Source organism: Triticum aestivum, chromosome 3B, assembly GCF_018294505.1.
Source record: "Triticum aestivum cultivar Chinese Spring chromosome 3B, IWGSC CS RefSeq v2.1, whole genome shotgun sequence".
Lineage (NCBI taxonomy): Eukaryota > Viridiplantae > Streptophyta > Magnoliopsida > Poales > Poaceae > Triticum > Triticum aestivum.
Window position 1 is genome coordinate 384,928,332 of NC_057801.1, and position 8,827 is coordinate 384,937,158.

The window sequence follows — 8,827 nt, forward strand, 5'->3', positions numbered from 1 at the left end:
GTGCATTATTCATGCCCACTATTTTCACACATGACATGCTTGCCATGATGCCCTCTAGTATGTTGCATCTTCTTACTACTAGCTTGCTTGACTTGATCACTATGATTGCTTGCTATGTTGCATCACCCATGTTCCACTCTTACTTGCTTTCGTGGGTTGATGACATATATGCTCATGCCTCTCACATGATATATCTTGCTCATTGTCACTTGCCTCCAATAGTTGCATTTATGTTTATTGATTGTGGAGACTTGGACATGTTACTTGTGAAGCATGCTTGTTTGATTGAGCCTATTGCATTTGGTTGTTCTCGCATCATATGCCTCCATACTATGAAATGCTCCCTTGTACTTTCTTATGATGAGCATGATGCATACACTTGTTGGGTATCTTACCACACGAATGATAGGTTTTGCACTTCCGCTAACCTCATTTGTTTTTCCGAGTGTTTGCCATGTTCTTTCGTTTTGAAGGATTCACAAGGCGGTACCATCACAAGACAACTTGGTCATGTGAAGGCATACACGATGCGTGACACCAACATTTTCGACATTCTCATAAAGGTGAACTCTTTCCCTTTGAGCCATCCTCAAATATGCATATTGGATGGGTCATTCTTTCATTGTTGTTTCCTTCTTGTTGTCTACATGATACATCTTGCGAACGAAGGAGCGACATTGGAGATTGGCTCTATGGACCTTTACATCGAGGAGCACTCAGACTTATTGGATGCACCTTCGGACTTCCACTCATGCCACGACATCGAGCATTGGTACACCAACACCTCCATATTTGTTGTTTGTGCTCCCACATATCATGCTCGATGGACATATCATACTCACCGCAAATTTTAACCCTATGCATGGATTGACTCACATTATGCTTGCCTTGTTGCATCTATTTCCATGTCATCCATGATATATGAGCTTGTGCATTTCCTTAGCAAATTTGTTGTAACCTTCCTTGATGGCATATTCATAGATAATGATCACATTGCCTACCATCAATTGCATGATAACATAAACATATTGAGCATCCATTGCCATGTTCATGCTTTTGATACACCGTCCCATTATGACATCATTTTGCATAATGGTTGCATTACTCATATTCACACATTTGTGTGCACAATGAATGTTTTCCCTTCCATGAATGCTCGGCATATCATTCTATACCATCTTGATAAGCTTCATGCGCTTTATCACAAACAATTTTGTCGACCGGACTCATACTTACTTGATGGAAACCTTGTGTGCGCTAACCATTGTATTTCCGAGTGTCGCTTGTGTTTGTTCTTTTTGCATGTATACCACTTCGGAGACATCTTGGAGTACTTGGCTTGCGCAATGTCTTCTACTCTGTCCGACTACAAGTCCGTCCACGACAACCGTTTCCATGGTGATGAGGTTTTCGATCCGAGGTCGGATCTTTCCCAAGGGAGGGGAGATGATGCGGAGCATCCTATGATCATCCCCATGTACATTATGACTACTCCCCAAGCCCCAAGTGCTCACATGTTGAGACCTCAAGCATACGCCATTGGACCTAAGGTGAACTCGATCCTTTCCGAATCTTCCCTTTCTGCATGTAAGAGATGGATGCTACATCAAGCGCGGACCTTGTGCATACTCAGGTACACCCGAGGAGACCATGGAGAGCCCAAGGACCAAGGCCAAGTGTGCGCGGGAGCGAAGGAAGGAGAAGGAAGAAGAGCCAGCTGCTACAGCGGCTGGACATCCGGCCCTCCTCACCGGAAATCCGGCCCCTTGTGTCCAAAGAGCAACCTCAGGGCACCCAGGCCAGCTCGGACATCCGGCATGCCAGCCTAGACATCCGGCCTGCCAGCCCGGACATCCGGCCCGTCGCGAAGCCCCGGACATCCGCCCCCCAGCCCAGACATCCGGTGCCTGTCTGCGCACAGTGAACGGGCCAAGGGCCCATGTATACCTTTCCCACTTACCCCTTCGTGGCTTAGACTATAAATAGACCACCCCTCCTCCTAGTTAGGGTTAGCATAGGTTTAGCTCATTTGAGATAGAGCTTTGCTCATCCATACGGATCTCCTACTCGTGAGAGACCGCGGCCTCTTCAGAGAAGATCCACCTGGATTCAAGACCCCTTTACGGGAAGATCCCTCGCGGATTCAATACCTCCTCTCGGAGATGAACTATTGCCACTTCTATCGTCCTTTGTTGGATTCGGACCGTGTACCTCTTTGTGTTTCTTGGATCTAGCATATGTGTGACCGGATCTCGTTGGTTTGAGTGATTCTCTTGTGTCTTCCCTCGTGTTCCCCTCATTTTCCCCTCATTTTCCCCTCGTGTTCTTCGTGTTCTTGGTAGGATTCCCTCCAAACGTGAAAGATCGGGCGTCTAGGGTTCTACCCTACATCAACATGCCTCGTCCCTCGCATGTCGCCGTTGCTGCCTCCTGCTATCCTCTGCTGCCACTGTCGCTCCCCTTCCACTTCTTGCCGGGCTGGCCCATCCGCGCCCAGCCATCACTCCGCCGCCAGCCGCCGCGCGCTGCCAGTTGCACCCGGCCAACCCCGCGTGCCGCGCCTTAGCCACGCTCGGCCATGGCCATGCTCGTGTGCCCATGCGTGCACAACCGTGTCTAGTTGTGTCACTGCTAAGCGGGCCCCGCCCTGTTTAATTAGTTAACCTAGATTAGTGCTACCCCCACTAACCAGACACAGACATGTGGGCCCCTTGATTATATTAAAGAAAAACAATTTGGAAATTGTTAAAACACTAACATGTGGGACCACTGACCCTGTTGGCAAGTCAAACTTTGACTGGTCAACTTGATGACTAGACTGCTGACTCGACCCCCTAGGCCCCAACAGTCAGCCTCTGTGGCTAGCCCACAGCTGGGTGCACTTAGTCTATTCTGTTTTTAATTCAAATTAGTATAATTCTAGAAAATCCAAAAAATCATTTAAACTTTGAAAATTCATATAAATTACTCTCTCCATCCTAAAATTCTTGTCTTAGATTTGCCTAGATAAGGATGTATCTAATACTAAAATGTGACTTGATGCATATGTATTTAGACAAATCTAAGACAAGAATTTTGGGACGGAGGGAGTAATTCATAACTCAGATGAAAATAATTATATATGAAAATTGTTCAGAAAAATATGACGAATCCGAAAATGCTATCCACTCATCTGTCACATGCCTCTCACATGATGAACATGGATCCTTCCCCTCCGGTTCATCTATCTGATAACTGCCAAATGCCAGGAAAGTATTCCCGAATATTTTCCCGCTCCGTCTGTAATGCGTAGCACTGTGTTAGGTCACCCCTAGCACTACATATTTCCATGCCCTGCATTGTGATGCATTTGATTACTCCATTATTTATTTGTTTCCCCCTCCGTTACTTCTTTTCAGATAGACCCCAAGACCGTTGTTGATCTGGTGATTGACTACTTCACCATCGAGGGTTCGTATCCGTCTGCAGAGCTTCGAGGCAAGCAAAACCCCCTTGATCATTCCTATATCACCCACTCTTTCTCCCTCATGCTTGCATTAGATTTTGCTACTATTGTTCGATAGCTCCTATTCTTATGCATAACCTGCTTTTGTAACCTGCTATTGTTACTTTACCTATTATCTTATATGCTTAGTATAGGTTGGTTAGTGATCCATCAGTGACCCCTCACCTTGTCCTTATTGCCTCACTTTGATACCGGAAGATTCGATCTGGGTGATCGACATGCTGAGACCGACACATCACCGCACACCACTTTAGTTGTATGACTCTGCAGAGCTACTATCGTGTGCCGAGGGTGATACCTCGTATCGCACTTCTAATGATATCTATGTAGTGTAGCTAATCGATCATGGATTACGGAGGGTGATTCCACCTACCCCACTCCTGATGATGACTATGTTGTGCAACACCTCAAGTGTGAACCCTTCGTGGGTGATTCCTCCAAGTTCACCTTGACGGTTACATCGAGTGGGAATCCATCAAGGGTGATTCTCGAATTCCCCCCTTGATGTTATGGCCACACAGATACCTTGAATTTACCTTAGTTCCTTGTTGAAGTTGGGTCGGCCCCGAGGGGTACATGCGAGAGTTATCGGAGTCGGGTTGACCAGGAAGGTACCCGCGAGATAATTACGCGGCACGGCCGGACATTCTTGGCCCTTGCCATAAGTCCGCGAGACGGGGCGACGGGACCATAGATCATGGATCATTGATCGTCACCACAAGCTCCCAAGACACTAACGGGGTTGAATATGTGAACTGAGTAGGCCTCTGGCCTGTTCGAACTAACCACCATGCGGGAATAAGTATGGGCACTCGGCGTCGTATGATTCTTCTGAAAGCTCATCGACGTCAGCAGTTTAACAGCGCACGCTCTGTTGGACGGGAACCACCTGTGCTTGTATTAGGGTGTGGGTCTGCTCTAGGCCGCGTACGCAACGCGCATGAGTGCAAAGGGCGATGGGCCCAAGACCCCTGAGCGCTTAGGATGTAGACCGGCGTGCTGGCCTCTCTGTTGAGCCTAGGTAGGACTAGGGTGTGTCGATCAGCCGAGGCCGAGCATGACCCAGAAAAGTGTGTCCGGCCAAAGCTAATCGAGCGTGTTGGGTAAGTTGGTGCACCCATGCAGGGAAGTTAATCTATTCGAATAGCCGTGTCCATGGTAACGGACGCTTGGAGTTGTACCCCGATCTATTACAACTAGAACTGGATACCGAAGACACTAAATGGATATGATGGCTCAGGGATTGCTTTCTCACAGGGAGTTGAGGAAGGATCTATGGGCGTTGCTACTACATACTTATTACTTATAATATGCTAATCTACACTCTTCTAATGCTGCAAGAAGCTTCAAGATGCTAGTCTTCGATAGGCTAGGCCTTCCTCTCTATTTTGGCATTTCTGCACTCTAGTTCAAAGATATAGCGCCATTCCTTTGATATCGATGCATACTTAGTATAGATCTGATGTAAGACTTGCGAGTACTTTGGATGAGTACTCACGGTTGCTTTGCTACCTCTTTTCCCCTATACCCGATTGATGTGCTCACATGACGGAGTCCAGGAGCCAGTTGGTCCCGCCGACAACTACTACTACCACGACAGAGCGTACTGCTACGTGGAGACCGCCGACGACCAGGAGTAGTTAGGAGGCTCCCAGGCAGGAGGCCTGCGCCTTTTTGATCCAGTTATTTTGTTTTGCTAGCCTTCTTAAGGCATACTTGTTTACTTATGTCTGTACTCACATATTGTTGCTTCCGCTGACTTTATGTATTCAAGCTTATGTATTCGAGCCCTCGAGGCCCCCTGGATTGTAATATAAACCTTGTATTATTATTTTTGTGTCTAGTGTTGTGTTGTGATATCTTCCCGTGAGTCTCTGATCTTGATCCTGCACATTTGCATGTATGATTAGTGCATGATTAAGTCGGGGGCGTCACAAGCAGCAAGACCTCTCTTTGGAGCCACCCAATGATCTCTCCTTGCTTCAGCCAGCAAGTGTCATGCATACAAGGCTGGTTCAATGGGGCGGGCGTGTGGTTCCTTGACCGAGGATTCACTGGCAAGGCCATCCCGCCACACATGACACCTAGGAAGACATGTACTCTCTCCGAGCACGCTTTCCGCTTCTGTCGACTTGGGGCCAAGTCGCCTCTCAAGGGGTGGGGAGTGTCATGACATGGCCCGGCCTAGGACGATGGCCCGAGGCCACAAGACGATGTAGGAGACTGGATAGGGCGTTCCGAGCCCAAGCGAGCGTCAAGGATAAATAGGAAGAAGTGCGGATGGACACGACAGCAAAGAAAAAAAAACTCATTTTCCCTTGCTTTCCCTAATTCCCCCTGTATCTGAATTCACTTGCATCCCCTTCTCCTTCCTTGGATTTGAGATATCGTAAGCAAGAGCATAACATCATGCATGACAACAAATGATGCCAATATGATATAGAGCTACCATGCTATGCATTGTGAAGGTCCTTTTTACTTCGCGTATTAGATTTCTGTCAAGTCAAAATTTGTAAAGTTTGACCAAATATATATTAAAAAATAAACACCTACAATACCAAATATATATTATATGAAACTATATTTCGTAATGAATCTAACAATATTGATATCGAATTGTATATTGATACTTTTTTCTATAAGCTTGGTCAAAGTAGAGATACTTTAACTTCGGACAAAACTTATATGCACACTAAAAAGGACCGGAGGGAGTATATGATACTCCAAGAAACATATGGGCGTTACTTTCCATTGTGACCACTTTTAGTGTAGTTGTATGTGTGCCTAGAGCATCTCCAAGGCGGAGCCGTAAACCTCCCGCAACCGTCCGGACCGCACTGTCCGGACTGCAGAAGCCATCCAATGCGGTCATGTATCGGTCCGCAGGGCGGTCCGGACGCGATTTCTCCTGCAAAATGGAGATAAAAGTGGGGGAGGTTTGCGGGAGTCTGGACACGTGAAATGTACGAATCCGACACCCCAGGCCCACCCAAAACCCTTCCCGGATCCCGTGACTCCATGCTCCCCATTTTCTCTTCTTCCTTCTTTCTCTTTTGTCGTCGCCACCGCTCCACCACCCCGGCCACCACGCCACACCCCATGCCAGAAATATGCGTCTCCATCACCTCAGAGATCCAGCAGGGCTCCTCGCCGCTTCTCCACCGTCTCCGTTCCACGCCCTGTCCTTCAACCGCCCCGCTAAGTACCATCCTCTACCATGCACGTCAACTGTTTGATGAATCACCGAAGCTGAAAATAGTTGTCCCTTCTTGTTTGTAGCAATGGATTCCGATTTGGAGTACATATACGAGCAGTATGTTGAGTCCTCCGACGGTTCGTCGGACAAGGAGAAGTACTCCAATGAGACGGCGATGATGTAGGCGGTCCTTGAAGATGTGGAGCGTGCGGAGGAGAATGTTCTCAGTTTCAAGGGCTTGATCAAGGGTCATCGAGTGCTCAACCGCAACAGGTTGCGCGGGCATTTGACATTGATGACCGACTACTTTGTCCCCGTTGCACTGTTCGCTGACGATTTTTGCCAGCGTTTTCAGATGTGCAAGATTGTCTTCGATTGTTTGTACCATGGTGTCTGGTCCTACGGTGACTACTTGATCCTAAAGAAGGACGACATGGGAACAATTGGCTTCTCTGGTTACCAGAAGTGCACGGCACACTCCGGATGCTTGCATATGACACGTCCGCTGATTCATGGGACGAGTACCTACGGATGTCTGAGAGCACATGTGGAGATGCCATGGTCAAGTTTGCAACTGCCGTGGTCAAGGTGTTCGAACCTCAGTACCTGAGAGAACCAACTGTGGCAGACACCGAGAGGCTCCTGACAATCTCATAAGCAAGAGGGTGGCCAGGTTTGCTTGGATCTCTTGACTGCATGCATTGGGAATGAAAGAATGGCCCGAAGGCTTTACAAGAGCAATACCAGGGTCATGTTAAGAAGCCCACCATCATTCTTGAAGCAGTGCATCACATGATCTTTGGATTTGGCACGCTTTCTTTGGCATGCCCGGGTCTCACAATGACATCAATGTGCTGCAACGATCGCCATTGTTTGTGAGGCTGACTGAAGGAAAAACTCCTCCTTGTCACTATACTCTCAATGGACATGAGTATAACATGGGCTACTATTTGGTTGACGGTATCTATCCTCCATGGGCTATCTTTGTGAGCACCATCTCAAACCCAGTTCGTCAGAAAAAGGCTCACTTTGCCCAAAGACAAGAAGCGACTAGAAAGGATGTCGAGAGGGCATTTAGAGTTCTCCGGACCCGTTTTGCAGTTGTTCGTGGACCTGTAAAACAATGGCATCTGGAGACCTTTTTAGGAGGTGATGACATGTGTGATCATGCACAACGTGATCGTCGAGGACGAGGGTGATGCTGTTGCCATAGCTCTGGAATTTAAGAACATGGGTGGTCCTATCCAACTTCCCGACTAGAATTCGGCGACATTTAAGGAGTTTATTCAAATGCATCAATAAATTCAGCATCGACCAACTCACGAGCAGCTCAAGAAAGATCTGATTGAGCATCAGTGGGCAGTGAAATAGGACAACAATGATGGGATGTAAAATATTTAAACTTATTTAAATTTTAACTAGTGATGCATGTGACTATTTGAACTTCTGTACCCTTTGCATGCGGCTACTTGATCATGCGGACTGGGAAAAAATCCGAAAGGCCAGATGTATGCGGCTACGATTGGATGTCGATTTTCCGCGTCCATATCCACGAACTGATCCCTTTTGTAATTGCCGTTAGAGATGCCTTTATTCATACTCATGTTGGGAGCAAAAACCCTCGTTGTCTATGCATAGCTCCAGCGCGATACTTTATCACGGCTTCCGTGGGTGGCGCAGGGTGACTCGATCCTAGCAGGCTCGGGTTGGCATAGACAGCCACCTTTCGGCATCCAAAGACCCAGATTTAATGACGCACGCAATTTTTAGAATTCCATTCCCTTCCATCTATGGTTGTTGGATTTATATATACGAGTTTTTTTCATCAAATATACAGTACGTGTGTATATAAGTATAATAAAATCATACTGTATATACGCGTCGTGTCGGCCTCGGCCATACCCTCACCGAATCCGAACATTATTCCTTTTCTTTCTCCTTCTGCTTTCCCGTTCGTATTTACTCCTCTCCTTCTTTTCGAAATTCACAAATTACCAACCTCCCCATAAAAGCCACGCCTTCGTGCTCCTCCTCTCTCTTCCTCCTCGCCCCCACCCGCTCTCGTCCCTCTCCCCCGTCCTTCGCCGCCGACGCCGACGCCGACTGCCGCACGGGGGCCCTCCAGC